Source organism: Centrocercus urophasianus, unplaced genomic scaffold, assembly GCF_019232065.1.
Source record: "Centrocercus urophasianus isolate 14NV4802_14NV808 unplaced genomic scaffold, USGS_Curo_1.0 seq_16, whole genome shotgun sequence".
In the NCBI taxonomy this organism is placed as follows: domain Eukaryota; kingdom Metazoa; phylum Chordata; class Aves; order Galliformes; family Phasianidae; genus Centrocercus; species Centrocercus urophasianus.
In genome coordinates, this window is record NW_024884711.1 from 36,200,967 (window position 1) to 36,218,043 (window position 17,077).

The window sequence follows — 17,077 nt, forward strand, 5'->3', positions numbered from 1 at the left end:
GGTTGTTTCATAAAAGTTCCTCATAATGAAGCTAAATGACTGCTTGAATTTAACCCCCAAATAGCAGTATCTTCTAGAAGTATAATACATACTTTCATTCTATCATGCATGTGCAAACACACATGCTTATTTGTATATATAAATTTTATTAACTCATTTAATTCCTAATTGTAGAGGAAGAATGAATGTCAGAATTTGTGAGATCAGAGACTGCTTTTTGGCAGCTGAGTGATGAAAGATGAATGATTATTTAGTTAATATTCACCTGAAGACTGAGCTGAAATGCCAGACTTTGCCATGAAATAGCTGAGATAAAAGATCACACTCATATACTGAGATCAGGAAGAAATGCAGAGCAAAACATTGCAGTTAAACTGTATTTTAAACTTCTGCAGCAAAACAACAATGCCTACAGAATAAGAATACTTATTTGATAACTTGATTGTTATAGTTTTTGCCTATAAAGATGTGCAGTACATGTGATTTGATTGTGTATATTACGATTTTTTTTTACTTGGATCTGAAAAAAAAAAGCATAAAAAAGCACAGATCACAGCAAAATTTAAACATCTGCAGCAATGGTTAAAGACAGGCTGAGAAAGTACTTACAAGCTGCTCTGTGCCACAATGCCTATGAAAAGGTAAACAAGGCATAAAAAATGCAAATGAAGAAACAAGATGATATTTATCCAGGTAGAATTTGTCTTGAAGGAGAAAAGAGACAGAGTGAAGGGAGCAAGTTATAATTATGCCTTTCTTTTTATACGAATAGGGATGTGCCATTTCACTGTTTCATGGGAATCATTCATGGCTGTATGTGTATTCAGATGAAAGAAGGAGATACAATTGAGAAAGGCTAAGGAATTCCCTTTTTGGTGAACTCCCCTCCTGTACCCAATCACTGCTTTCAGAGATCTGTGCCTCCAGGCACTTGGTAACTTATAAAATTTGCTGTAAACTGAGAGGAAAAATACATACCCATACTCCCTGTCCAAAGCAAACAAAAAACTTTATGATAATTCTGTGTTTGAGTGAAACCAAGGGAGTTATTTAATGTTGCATTACCACAATGATTAATTTTGTTTTTAAACTTATAAAAGAACTAATTGTTCTAATAAAAATTTAAAGGCTCTCACCTACTAAAAAGTTTGTCTCACAAGATGGTAGCGTTTCCATGTGACTAATTTAATGGCAATGACCTTAAAAGGGCCTGAATTGTCAAGCTCTCTCTGCTGCAACTTGGGCTAGAGCTGCTCCAATGGGAATTGCTTCTCCTGTGAAACCAAAGATTGTGTTTGCCAAATTCAAGCAGGACAGCTCATTTGAAAACTATGTCTAGCAGTTACTGCATCGGTTTGAATGAACAGATCCTCTTTCCTCGAGTCGTTTTACTGCTGTTCTTCCAGTGTTTGTTTTCTGTTGCCATTCATACTGCTGTGTAATTATTTAAAGTATAGGTGACCTCAATTAGTGTTGATTTGATATTTATTCACTTGCTTGTCATCTGACCCAATATCCAGGGAAGTCAGAGCCCCATTGTGTTGAAACTGCAGGAGCTGGATGCCAGTCCACACACTGAAATACAAACGATGACTAAGCCCAAGTGCACACAAGCAGCTGTACACTAATTCTTTCCAGTCTTCCCCTCCTCTGAAGACAAGGAGTTTTCTCATGATAAAAAGCAGCCCAAATTAAAGAATGTGTTCCCACCCCAGAATTCTTCATGTCAAAAGAGCACTGCAGTTCCTCAAATTCATATGTATATATATATATATACATATATATATATATATAAAACCTGAACTCCCCTACTTAAACTTTTTGTATTCAGTTTTCCTGTGGAGAGGGTAAATCTGTCTTTCTGAATGTATTTAGCTTCAGCCTTAGAAGTGTATGAGTCATCCAAGAAACATCCTTGATCCCTGTGAAGAGGAACCTTGATCTCCCCGTGCAGATCAGTACAACCAGATCCTGACTGGGGCAATTCACATGCTCTCAGCAGCAGAGAAAAACAAACACAGTCAGTCAGATGACAGTATTGCATCAGATTTCATCTACTGTGCAAAGGTGTTTAATTCAAATAAGTAGAAGATCCTGTGATACAGAATACAGCAAAGCCTGTCAAACCCACGTTGTATTCTTATCTCCTTAAGATGCCTTATAGGTAATATCTTTTATTCAGCACTGCCACCTCCTCAATTTTTCATTTCAATCTCAAAGCAAATGTGCTGACTGAGATTCTTCTAATGGGCTAATGCATAATAGTCAAATCCATTTTGGGGGCAGCTGAAACTTCTTTTAGTATTGCACTGACAATAAAATCATGTCAGAGCCTGTCCTGGAAAACTCCTAGCATAAATCTGTAATTTCAGACCCTCCTTGTTCCAGTTGACAAATTTGCTAATCTATCTGAGACTGTAGTACTCTTAAAGGCAGACTTCTCCAGTGCCTGCTCTCCCAGTACATGAGGCATTCTGCATGGGGTCACATGAAGCTGGCCTTCACTGATAAGTGGTGCAGTGTGATGGGAGAGGATTTGCCATGCTAATCTGCAGCTTGGTAATATGTAGGTAATGTACCTGTGATGTTGGGACTCAAATGGATGGAAGTGCTTGGTAACTGTCTCCCTTAGAAATCCCTTTTTGTGTGTCAGGTAAGACAGAAAGACTTAATTCAGTATTTTGCAGCAGTGTTGCAAATTGCAGACTCAGCTGCGAGGGAGGTATGCAAATAGGAAACCGAAGTGTGTAAGAATTTATGAGTGAGCTCTGAGAACAATGGTGAGGGTTAATAACACATTATCTTCCAGTTTTCTTCAGCTTCCAGCAGTGAAGAGGGCTGAGAACTGACTCCCTTTTTAGATATCTTACTCTAGTTCTTGGGGCTGATTGCCTCACGGGGGGCTGCTCTCCATGAGGTTTTATTACCATGACTAGCATAGTGTTAACAAGCCCTGATGTGAGTTATATACCTAGCAGTGCATTTTGAGGGTTTTTAAAGATGATGTTTTGCTTTCTTTTTAGTTTATTCTGCTGGGCTTTAAACATTTAAGTTGCTCTGAAATTAATGCCTCCCATTTATTTCTGTGAAAACTACAACAGATACAGAGAGTACAATAACACAATTTGGTAGAGCAAATTCTCAGCTACAAAACACTACTTTTTTTAACATAGACACCATCATGAGCTATGTATTTTTGCTCTTTAAAACATGCATCAGCGGCGGTGACAAACCATCAGTGTCACCATTGCTGAAACGTACCATCCACTGTGCTGACATTCCCTGTTTGTTCTCCATAAATGTTCACTATGCATCAATGAATGTGACTGCAATGTTTTCCTCATACAGGAGTTCAATCCCACACCTTTGCTTCATAGAATCATAGAATCACCAAGGTTGGAGAAGACCTCCAAGACCATCCAGTTTGTCTGGATGCCAATACAAAAAATGTAACAGAATATTGCAACCTACATCCACTTCTGACTTTGTGGGCCAACATAGTAACATAGGAGATTCTGCTATCAGAGCAGCCTTCGTAGATACACGCATACATATATATATACAACTTTTTTTATCTGACTGCTGTGATTGAGAAAATTCTGCTTCAGATTTTCTATTTTTTTTAATGTTATCTTTTAAAATACAATAAAGAGACCTTTATGTTGCTTTACCAGCTTGCAAAGCACTGACGCTTCTGACCACTCAATCCTTAAGGTCAGCCAAGTATCCCCAGACTGATTCACGAGATTCAAAGAATACTTTGAGTCCTTTGGGAATTTCTTTCTGTACTCAAGATTCAGAGAACTACCTGCCTGAAAATTTCAATCACAAAAACTGGATAAATTTCACTATTTACTACTTGCCAAATAATGTTAATGTAATCCACTGCACATAGGTGATTTTAAGTCAGCCAACAGCTACTGTAATTAAACAACTTTGAGAAAGATGGTTCAGTTGTGACAAAGAAGTTTCTACATGTCATAATACTGCAGGAACTGAAAGTAGAATGTGCGTTAAAACAAACTACAGCCCTATTCCTTTCTTCTTCTTTCTTACAATGAAAAGAAAAAAGAAGAAAAAAAAAGGAGCAGCAACCTCAGATATAATGACTTCTTGGCACTTACGTGAGCCTTCCGAAGTAAGTTACATTCACTTCAGACTTGCCAAGTAGGCCACAGCAGCTATCCAGGCACCTTTTTTTAGGCAAGAATAATGCAGTGTGCACTGCACAGGTCTACTGTAATGCCTTGAGCCTTCTCATCACTACAACCACCACAAGTAGCAGAAAGTTACTTGTGACAGCTAAATAAAGGAGTAAGCTAAAACACTCTACTACTGCATGTTTTCCACCAAGCAATCTCTTCAAGTGATGTGAGTCCTTGCTTTTTCTGGGTAGATGCACTTATCAATATACACATGAGAAGATAGCAAGCAGGGTGAAAATTCAAGTGAATTCAAGCACATATTTCTAATGTATGGCTCTTTTCCAGAGAGAAGCAAGATAAAACATCAGTGAGGATTTCTGTTCCTAGAAGCAGGAAATCCTTTAGACTTTTCTTTCATTTTAGAAGTTTACCTGTGGTGAACAGTAATTGCTACATCCTTGCAGGAGGAGACAGATCTCTGCCCATTTAGAAGGAGATACCACACTTTCCAAGCTAAAATAGAATGGCTTTCTCTGGACTTGCTCTCTTGTCTCCAGGGTATGTGGTACCCTGAAGCAAAGAAGGTATCCAGTAACTCTGCCTTCTCTGTATCCTTCATCACCAGAGCCCCCACCCCGTTCACCAGTATTCCACATTTTCCCTACTGTTTCTTTTGCTACTGATATGTTTAAAGAAGCCTTTTTTCTTGTCCGTGACATTCCTTGCCAGATTTAATTCTAAATGCGCCTTAGCCATGCTCATTACATTCCTACATACTCTGACAATGTTCATATATAAAGCAGAGATAATAGTAAGTCTTCAGCCCAAGGCCACAGAGTCATCTGCTGCTATATTAGTAAAAAATTCATATCAGACTATTTGTATAAAGACATTGAATGAACAAACTTCTTTATCTCAAAATCCAAGGCTGGTTAACATATGTAAATTATGTACATCCGCTGGAAGGCCTCAACATCCTTGCTCAGCAGTCCCCATCTGATTGGTAAAACGAACATCTGAGGAGGGTGGGTTTGTTTTTGCCTGATGAGGGTTTGTAAACATTCCTGGTGTTGAAGTTCTGACCTGACAAGTTCTGAATCTTCCACATAGTGAAAGATTTGACTATGGCTTTGTACACTTTCAGGTGAACCATATTCTAAATTCACTTATGTTTTCTTGGTTTACCCAAGTGAGTTTTAACCTACATATTTTTAATAATGCTGAAACACTGAATGTGATATTGCTTCTCTTTTCAATATTGCAGTCTCTAAATATAAATTTCCTTATATTATTTGAGAATGTAACATTGATGCAGCTTCAGTGATCTATATAGCTAAACAATTTATTCTTCATAATGTTTTATCAAGCCAAACAAAGAAAAAAAGTCTTTCCCTTTTTAAACCTATGTATACATGAAAAACACAACAGTGATCCTTAGATCATCTTAAAGATAGTTTCTTTTCATTTAAGTTACAAAGATAAACAATTTTAAATGCCACATTGAGACTGTGATGGGTATCAGGTATTTGCTATAGTTACAATATTTTACGCATTTAAACAATTTCGTATGCTGATATCAAATATATTATGGCTCTCATAAGCTTGTGACCATACACAATATGCACATTTAAACCAGATATGGTTTCAGGTGAGATTGCTAATTCTTCAGTGAACAGATGTACTGTAATGAGGAGCACATTCTGGATACATTTTTTGCATTCATGTAAGTATTTTGAGTAATAATTTGAATAATAAAAATTATTTAAAATAATTCCTTGAACTGCATGTATTTTATCTGACTTCTAAAACCAAGTAAATATTATGATTTCATTCAAGTGAAATATGAGGCCCGGAGTTGAAGTTACGTAGCCAGAGTAAAAGGGACAGAAAGAGGATTTTAATCTTCTTAAAATATTACTTAATACTTTTGGAAAAACTTGGTGATTTTCCTTGCTGGACTTTTAGTAAAATGTGCATTAAAATAACAACTAGACGATACCATAAAAGATGTCACACATTGTTCACATTCTCTTTCAATTCATATTTACCATTTGCTTACAATAGCATACCATAATGGCATTCAAATTAAGTTATTGCTGTGCAGCTTGTTTATAGCACACCACATGTTCCCATAGCAACAACCATACTCTGTTTCTGTGGTAACAGACACAGTAATGTAAACTGTGATACCAAAAAGCGGAAGTCGGCAAGCAGAAGTTACTAATTCTAAGAAAAACTTGACTTAGTTAAATATTTCCTGTAACAAAAATCTATTTTATGTAACTGGGCAATTTTTATAAATCCTAGTTTCAACCTCAAATCTCCTGGAGGATCCGAGGTATTCACACAGGGAGTTTTGCTGATGTCAACAGTGCAGTCTGTGTGGGGTGAGCACTGCTTCTGATCTCAGAGGCTGTGCTTGATTCACAAGTTACTAAGCACAATACAATTTGCTCACATCAGTCCACAAAGAAGTCCTGCAAAGGCAAAGATTTTTATTTTCCAATGTTGTGTAAGAAATATAAGAAATTACTGTTTTAGGTTTTTTCCTCTCATTGGAAATCATTATAACATTTGAAAAAACAGTGTACCAGAGTAGAAGATATACATAAATTAAATATCCTCTAAAGAGATTCAGATTGGTCCTCTGGCGATATTTATTTATTTCAATTAACAATAGCAAGAACTTATTTTTTTTTCAGTTTTGATAACCTGAATCACACAAGTGCTGAAAATACCATCCTCAAACCATTCAAAACAATCATGCAATCAGAACACAAATTATGGATGAGATTTATTTTAAATTACTAAAAACAAGCGAACAAAAATAAATATAGCAAACCTAGAGCATTCCCTCATAAAAATACTTCTTTAGGCACCAGTGGAGTTCAAGAATTCATGGGCTTTTTCTCAGTGAAGTTTTCCAAAGATGTATCCTGATCACAAGATCACGCTGGAAAACTGATTACAGAAGGAAGTTACAAAGGTCAAAATTTTGTTTTTGTGTGCAAATAATGTCTATATACTTTTATAAATGTCAGAACTATATTTAGCCACAGCTGACAACAATAAATGTGTTAGAACAAATAACGCATTTTGTGTTCAGGCAATCTGTCAGAGATCAGTATGAGTTCTGGGGCCAAATTAATGCAGCTTTTGTATCATTTCCTATAGAACTGGCTCTGATCCAGTGGAGGATAATGGCCTACATGAACTTTCGTCAATCAAAGATATGATTTTCTGTTTTCAGATTTCCTGCCTAAATCCATTTTTTTTTCAATGAACATTCAGTTTTCCAGTCTTAATTTTGGCAGTTGTGAATCTGGTGGCAACATACAGGATAAAAGATGGTAGGTCAAAACACCATGGCTCTGAATTTACCTCTGGTTAGAAGCAGAATCCCACCAAGGGAGCAGAGCTTTTTCTAACAGGAGAGCTTCAAGGAGGTGCTTGTATACAGTTATATAACTCCATAAATTTTGTGGACTCTTGCCCATTCATATCAAACTAGATTGCCTCTCTGGGCACATTCCACCCATCACTACAAATGGTAGTGAGAACAAACTCACGTTTTAATGGGATGAAGAACATAAGGCCTTCAGTGAGTTTTGATCATAAAGAAATTACTTGGAAGTCTTAAAAAGCAGTTGTAAAGTTTTTTGTCTATGTCACAGACTGGGTGACTTTCAGAAGAACTTTTGTTTTTTATTAACTTCAATATTCTGAGCAAAAAGAAAGAAATTACAGCACAATTTTCCATTCCACTGTGCTGTTATACCACAGTAAATTTGTTGAATTCAGAATCATTATGTTGGCTGAAGCCCAGAGAGACAAAGTAAATAGTCATGGCCAAATGTTAATATTTTTTAAAATTATTTTATGAAATATGTTGCAAAATCTGAAGTCTCAAGAAATAACTTTTTTTCCATCAAAGCTAGGATTCTTGGAAAACATAGTCATACAAAACTCTCTAATCAATAGTTTAGATTCCAGTAAAAAATTATTTGTTCTAATTTTTTTACTGAAAAGTTGAGTTTTTTCATGAAATATTGAAATTGCTTTTTTACTCACTTTTATTGAAAATATAATGGTACCAGTACAATGCCCTAACGATTCAAAATTACCTTATATTAGCACTATAAAGTACTTCTACAGTGTGGAAGCACTGCTGTCAGGATAACATTACAAACTCCTGCAGTACGTGGCAAGTTTTCTAGCTAACAGACTGGAAGTATGTACTGGATACAGTTTTTTTCACATTATTTTCATTAATTATATGGATGAACATATCAGTTAAAGTTGAAGGTGACATTATACTAAGACATATTACCAAATTCCAAAAGGACAGTAGAATGAAAAAAATATTCAAATACAATTTTTGAATAAACAGTTATATATCCAAATGATACCAAGGCAAGAAGTTTGATGCTAGTAAAGCAAAAATAAGTCAGAAATGATTTTGCAATTTAAGCTGCCAGCTGGCGCTTTTTTCCCATAGTTTTCATGTTTTTTGTTTTGATTTGTGTTTGTCTGTTTGTTTGTTTTGTTTTTTGATTACATCCTATTTGGTTTGATTGCTACATCATTCATTAACAGACTCCAGAAAAAGCACATCTTATTTTCGTTTCTGGGCATCACATTAAATCTGGCTCACCATCTATATTAGAGCTCCTTGACTGTAGTGAATGACATATCTAATCAAACTATTCATGAAGCAATTATACTTTTTTACTCTATAAATATTTGATGAATACTTTGGACAAGTCATACTCAGCTGATGATGTGTTTGCAAACTAATCATTCTGGTCATTCATCACTTGGTCTTTGTTATTCACAGTTGGTCACCCACCTCACAGAGCATTAAAGACATCTGAAAAACTGTGATAACTGTTTTTGGAGTGAGAGAACAGTTTTGATACTTTTTATTACCTGCTTTCATGGGATGATCTGAACAACAAATCTTTTCTGCAATAAAAAAATATTTTCCATTTCTAAGTGTTTATGGCTCCTGAAAGGATAAACAAAAATGTTTTGAGGGTAAAAAAAGTGAATGAAATATAATGGGTGTTCAGTTCATTCAGAAGTCTTTGGAGTAAAATCTATGAGTAGTTCTTGAGGAAGAAGACATTTGTATTACTGCAGAATTAAGTTGGATTTTGATTTTGATCAAATCAGGAAAATCATAATTGGAGTGTGTTAAATCTAATGAAGATAAAAATAAAGAAATGAATGATAAATTGTTTGAAAGTTTCTGTGTGAAAAAAAAAAACAAAAAACTACAGGACTTAACTACAGGAGTTAAGAAATTTGTAGAACTTGTACTTCTTGTACTCCTCAACTGCTAACAACAGTAAAAATAATTGCTAATTTTTAAAGACAAAAGTACCTGTTTCAGTTTATTCTGAAAAAAGTATTTTATAAAATAATCTTTCACTTCCCGTTTGATGACAGGGTTTTCTTTCTCTGGTCTGCATCTGAAAATGCTTGTTTAAGTCCTCGTGAATAATAATTTTATATGTCAGGAATTATTTTTCAAAAGATCATTTTGGATAATGAATTTTGAGTAATAAACTTAATTTTAGGTTTGGACATAGATTTTTTAAAGAATTGCAAATGTTAAAAACAAACAAATAAATAAATAAATAAAAAGGATATTTATATGTGGTCTACAGAACATTAGCATTATGAAGTTTAATGTTAACACTTACTTGCTTGTGCTTTAAAGTAAAAATAGGAGAGGGAAGAACAGAATATGGACATCACACTTAATGAGAGGTTTCAGCTCCAGGTTGCCCGTGTTGTGCGGAGGGAGAACAAAGCAAAGGAGAAGAAATAGTAGTGGGGGATGAAATATTGCAGTGTTGAAACAGAAGAAATAAGAACTTGTCATTATGAATATTGAAAGGCACAAAGAAATAGTCTAGACACAAAGTGCTGAATCATCAAGAATTTTTTTTATCAGCTGCTCCCCAAATACCAGAGGTGGTTCCCAGGGGAGGACTGAAATGAGGAGATGGAGGAATATTAGTAGGTCTGTGCGTAAAGCAGACTTTGGGATAGAAGAACAACTATTATAAATGGCAATATGCAATGTTTATATTAAGCTTTTCTTGGAAGTGATTGTAAAATTTGATTCTCACCCTTTTTTTTTTTTTTCTTTCTATCATCATTTATTTTCATAGAAGAAGAGAAAAATTAGAAAAGAGAAAGATTAGAAAAATCTTTAGAAAAATTAGAAAAGAGAAAAATTAGTGTAAACTAAGGGTGAGAAATCTGAAAATTCTGATTTTATGTTATTTAGTGAAGAAGTTCAAATTCATCTGGACAAAGTTGGGAAGATTGAATACTTTTCCTGACTTACAGAAATACCAACCAATATAATATCATACATTAACTTCATTCAGACTTATCATTCTGTTTGGTTCTACTGTGAGCCTGAGTAACTAAACATATCAGTTATCTCTTTCTGAATTTAATCAGAAATGGCATATATCTTAAAAGACTTTAATAATTCTGCTTAACAACATATCCCCTCAAAAAAGACAAATTTAGCTTCTGTTATTACATAGTTACACGCAAAAAAAAATGTCTTTCTTCTGTATTAAATGTTCCAAACAGACAAGAAGTTATATGGAACTTTTTATTTACTGAGTAAAAAATACATATATTAATAAACAAGCAAACAAACAAACTACATCTCGTATTTTTTTACAAAGTCAAAATGTAAAAAATTTCAATAGTCTCAGTACTATGCAAATAGAAATGTACACTGTCAGGATAAAAAATATTACAAAATGAAGAATAAGGGCAGCTGCTACACAAAAGCAAATGACCAGGAAATAACGTAGGCTGGAAATTAAAATTTTCAAGTTGTCCTGTAATCTCAGTTTTGGAAAAGTTTTAATTTAGGATTTGAAGGTAAGAAAAAAAAAATCCAGGGGAATCTGACAGAGCTAAGGAAGTAGTTTTACGTAATTAGGACATGGCTATGGGAAGTGGACTTACTAATTAGGAAGATTCTTCTACAGTAAGTATCTCAAATCTCATCTGGAATAGATATGGAGAGAAAGGAAAGCTGTAAAGGAAATTCAAGATATTTATTTCAAAGTCCTTGGCTTTGCCTAAACCATAAGGTATTCTTGTTCAAATGTTGATTCTGGTAAACCAATCAGATGTAACTTATGTCTAAAACACCAACAGAGCTAATTTTGTTGTAGTCAGCACCAGTTGATACAGTGGCTGTTCACTCTATCAACCTTGCTGTTCCTTTATTAGGTAAATTTATTTTGCAGCTTTTGAGGTAATAACACACTCATACCATAAACATAAGGACAAACCTTTAACTGGTGTAAACACATAGTTCCTTCGGACAAATTTGAGATTGTTTTAGCAATCATGGAATTTTTTTTTTTTTTTTAATGGGAAACACAAAACAAATCTTGACTGAGATTTGCCTCATGGTCCCAAAAGTAAGATTACATAATTTAACGTCTTACATTACGATTTGACATGAGACAATTAGATGTGTCGATGCGTCGTTCATTGTGCTCTTTTCTTCTTTTTTTTTTTTTTCCCTACGAAAACAAGAATCTTGTGTCTTCATCTGAGATTTAATGCAACTACTTAATATGGCAAGATTTGCATTAAAATCACAGAAGTTGATGACAGTGAAATTTTCTTCAATTTACAGTTTGGACTGATTATTATGTTTTCTTCCTTGAAAGATAATTCAATTTCAAAATGCAGTCTTTTCTGTTGATATATTTTTGTTTACCTTTTGTGGGAGATCTATTGTAAGATTTTAGTAATAAACATAGGAATCAAGAAGCCATGTGGTTTGCTTTGAACATCATGCCATGTGCAGAGGGAAGCCTCTGTAGAACACATACAGGAAACAATGCACTATTGTTTTCAATGTAAATTGCTACATTAGAGGTTAATTATACAGATAATATCACCAATATTTGTGAACTGCTGCTATGTTCTTACGATGTTACAATGGAATTAAAGTGTACATCCATTGTGCAGAATTAGCTGCTAAATGAGAAGGTAGAGTTTTCCACATCATCAGTGACAGCTCAGTGTAATCTGTAATTCAGTTTCTCAACTCATTCTGACAGTGCTCACTTGTTAGTAAAAAAAATATAAATGCCATAGTTAGAAACGAATCTGCTGACTACAGATATTTTAAAAGCTTTAAATAAAAATCTTCTGAGATGTGGACTCTCTACACTGGATGATTTCCAGAACAGATTGGAAGAACATCTGTAAGGAAGCACTTTACGCTCCTTGTGACATTGACACAGAGAACACTGAATTTGACACATTCCTGAGGTCTTTTCTAGTTTTGTCAGTAACAGTAGACTATTTGAAGGTGGTCAGAGAATAAGAGGGGACTTTAATTTGTGCTTCAGTGTTAGCACTTAACAAGGTATTGTTCTCCATTCTAATCTCACTTTGATCAGCGTTTTATCTCAGATACAAGAAAAAAAGAAAAATATCTACTGAAAAAAGCACATTTCCACAAGATTCTTTTGTTCCAAGTCAACATTTTAGAGCTGAAGGAAAGCAAGCCCTTAACCAAATAATGTCAAACAACTGGAGAGACCATGGAAATATAAATCTAGTAATACAGATATTTGTACTATTTTGGAAACATGCTATTTATTCAGATACGTTTTAGCAAAAGGAAAAGACAGATATGCTCATTTGCTCTGAGAAAATGCAGAACTTCAGAACTTTTACAGTCACAGCTACTGTCAGTGTTTTAAGGATTAAAAAAAAACAAAAACAAACAACAAAAAAAGTCAGAATACTGTACACTGCATGGCTTGGAACACACCATCTTCTTTTTAAGTATAGCTGGGCATTGTTGCCTATGTAACAAAAAGAAAAGAAAACAACACAACCAAAACCAGACAACAGAGAAACAGAAAAAAATCAACCAGCATAAATCCTGGAAATTACTCTGGCCTAGGATAAGCAATAACTATGTCAGCCTCAACATTTTAGAAAAGTTTCCATTGTGGTTTTACATTAGAAGTGGATCTAATTAGTTTTTGATGAACTTATTCTCATTTTAGAAGGAAACAAAACCTGACATAATTTTTAAGGAGCATATGGAGTACTCAGAAAGTATGAAGGGAAATTTGTGGATTTGTACTCGATGTGATAGTAACATGTGAAACCCAGCCTGGCCTCTGCTTCTTTAACATTTTGGAAATGATAAGCTGTACTCTCCAATTCCTCAAAGGAAAAAATACCATACACAATGTGGGACATACCCAAATTCCACTTTCTTTTTGGGGTCTGTCCCCAGATTCTTAACAAATATATACAAAAATGAGAGCGAAGCATCTGAAGAACTTGATTCTATCCACCTGAGTTTTTCTTTTCACTGATTGCTGAGTAGGATTAATCAAACCTGGGAAATTCATAAGGGCTCATATGAATGCACTCCAACACGTTGTCTGTTGTATTTCAATATAATAGTTTTCAAATTTATGAATGAATGTGATAATGCAAATAGACTTTCTTTTGTTTACTCCAGAATTTCACACCTTTGCTTGAAAAGTAATTACAAAGACAAGAGGAGCAAACTTTTCTCAGTAGACACAGACAACGTAGCAACATTCAGTAGCAACAAATAGCTGCTTGGAAGATTTGGGTTCACTGAACAGATTATGCTTCTTCATTAGAAGGAACGAAATGACAGAAAAGGTGGCCCAGGGACCCTGAGGAATCTCCACCCTCGGAGTTTTTAAAGATTTGTGTAGACAAAGACATGGTTGACTTCTCTAGTGCTGGTAACAGGCCTGCCTCAAGCAAGAGTTTTATGTCAGTGTGTTCAGAGGTTCCTTCCCACCCGTGTTTCCACTCTGATTTCTGTGGTTCTGTGGAAATTTCTTCCTCCATTACCACAGCAATGCAAAACAAATGAATGTATAAAATTGGGTTATCACACCAAAAAGGGTAATAAATATGTGTATTTTTGAGTTGTTTTAAAAATGTATAAGTAGATCTTCATCACAGGTAAATTTTGCTTTGACCCATCCATTCAGGCAATGGCTGTTGCACTACTTCTGTGTTCTGGTGCCTGCTGGCACAAAGACAATTTACAGCTAAGAGGGCAAGTTAATATGTCAGCCAGTGCTTTATAATTTGCATACAACCCTTAAATTTTAGTCTGAAGATCTAATACTTCTGCAACTGGTTATGTGCAAACAGTCCCCATGTAGCATCTAAATCAGTGTTGCATTGTTCTGACCTTTAGCTCAAGTGTTTTGCTTTGGAAAAACAGACTGCATTGCAAGAAAGTCAGCTCATGTATTCAATAGGAAGTCAGTTATTTGAAATAAATGTGAAAATCTTGCTTGGTAAGAGCTTTACTTTTCACAGGCGTAGTCACCAAATACAGATCTTATATGTTATTTGAGCAAAACATAGAGCAAAAGGTTATTTTGCAGCAGGGATTAAAAACAGAAATAGAAGAGGAGAAAGTGATGCTTTTTTTCCTGTGATGCATCTCACTATCAGTTCTACTTTAAAGAGAATACATAAGTTCAAGGTATTCAGGAAAAAAAAAAAATCTAACAGAATTAAATTAGCAAATGAAAAATCTTATACAAGTCAGGGGTTTGGAGAGCTGATAGGAGTCACCATTTGACTATCAAAGAAAGCACAACATCTGCAGGGGTGAAAAGTCATTCCCTTTGGGCTCTGACTTATTGAGAGAAAGGTTATTCCGTAGCAGCCTGTCAATCTTCAGCCAAAACCACCATTGGTGCTTTTCCCTTTAGGCATTTTTTAGGAGATCCCATCTTCTAAGACTTGGAGAGGACTTGTAAGGCTTCTCACAGGTCTTGCCTCCAGGCACGATCACCTCACATCCTGCTAGCTCACTGCTGGTGAGAAGCTCTCATGTCTGACACTCCCGGTACAAGCAAATGAGACAAGGACTCAGTAAAACTGGATGTGAAAGTCCTAGCAGATTTCTGGTCTGTTTCTGCAGTCTACACAAGAACCCTTCCTGGGGTTTATCTTCAAGCCAAACTGAAGTGCCAGGAAGATGCCTCTGAAGTGCTCTCTTATAGTCACTTTGTTCACATGATGTTCCATTGTAGTATTGGAATGAATGCGCTCTTCACAAAAAAAAAATAAATAAATAAAAAAAAAAATTGAAGGCAATGTTTGACTGATTTTTTTTTTTTTTTTTTTTGCAGGGGAGTTCAGGGGGGAAGGGAGTAGGGAGTAGGGAGTAGGGGAAGGCCAAGACAACTTATTATAATAATTATATTAATAATCACATTGTTTCCTCTGAAAATAATCCCAGTGATTTTTTTCCCCCAAGCCTTTACCATGCATGGCTGTGAAGCACAATTCAAGGAGTTCACATACTTCAATGCTCTGGATGTAATAGGGGAATAGATGCTTTTTAACATAAGCAGCAGATTCATGATCTATTCATTTGGACTGAGGTGTCTAATTTTGCTCAGTATCTTTGTGCTTCAGACTATCTAATTTAAAACATGATATAATGTTCATTGTTTATCTCCAATGGCTAACAGAGACTAAATATACATCTTAATATATACACAAAGTATTTTACAGTCCAAATAAAACTGACATACTTAAATGCAATTGTTACAAACACAGGAATAAATGCTGCTGTGATTTACCCTTGTGTCAAATGGGACTAATCCCATTGCAAATTAAGGATTTGCACATGGGAAAAGTCAGTGTAAGAATCAAATAATGTCAGCTGCCCTTGTCACCAAAGTTAAGCTCAGCAAAGCATTTTGAGCCCTGTTTTAGTCCATGACTTACCATTCCTTTTCTGAGCAGAGCCACAAGAGGCTGCAAGTTACAAACCAAGACTCTGAGCACAGAGCTGAGCACAGAGCCTCTCTTGACAACCTCTGTGTTGCTGACTCATCACTTACTTCCCAATGGAAAATGGGGCACCAGGAGGCCTACACAAATTTTGGAGGGCTGTGTTGAGCCAAAGACTGGTCAGTGATGGGGGGAAAGGCACAGCATTAGAGCACACAAAACAAATGCAAAGAGAAGCAAAGCAATGAATGAAGCCACCGGGTCCCAGGCAGCTGCTGACACGCACAGGAGCGTGGGCTGCTGGAGATTTTCACTGCCAGGGATCTGGCAGCAATCACACTGAATGCTGTGAGCTGTTGACAGCTGAAGATGAGCAGCTTTTGCAGAAGGAGAAATCCTCTGGACTTACAGTAAGTCCTATGACACTGTATCATTTGACTCAATTAGCTCAAACAACTGGGGTATAATTGAACAAACTATAACATGAGTTGTGACTCATGCTGCGTCTCAAACTGCCCATGTCAGCGTGGTAAATTAATTCATAGTCTGCTAAGTGAAAGTTAATAGCCAACAGCAGTTCTTGGCATATCAGAGGGATATTTCGTATAAAGGCATAGTTAGAGAAGGAAGGCTCTTATGAAACTCTTGATCTGTTGACTGATTTCAAAACCAAAAGTGAATGAGGGCTAGAAACAAGAGACCAGAGTGGAGAAATATGTTAGGTCAACAAAAATAACAGACAGGAGTTATTTCTGGCATTATATCTGGTAACTGTGTTTGAACGTTGATGATTAATGTATTAGTTATGTGTGCGTGTGATGCAAGAGGCTTGGTAAGAGGTCTGCTTGCATATCCAGTCCTGTTCACTTTGTCCAGACAAAATCACCAGCATAAAGGGCTTATCTCACAAATTAGCCAGCACAGTCATCCCAAGATTTTATTTATTTTAAGCTGTGGGCCCCAGTGTGTCAGACACACCCAGTTCAAAAACTATTGCCGTTTGCAGTAGCATTTTTTAACTTGCTCTGAATCTTGCTTTTTTTCCCCCCCAATGTGGCAAACAAATTGATGGATTCAGTTTACTGGCAAGACTGACAGTA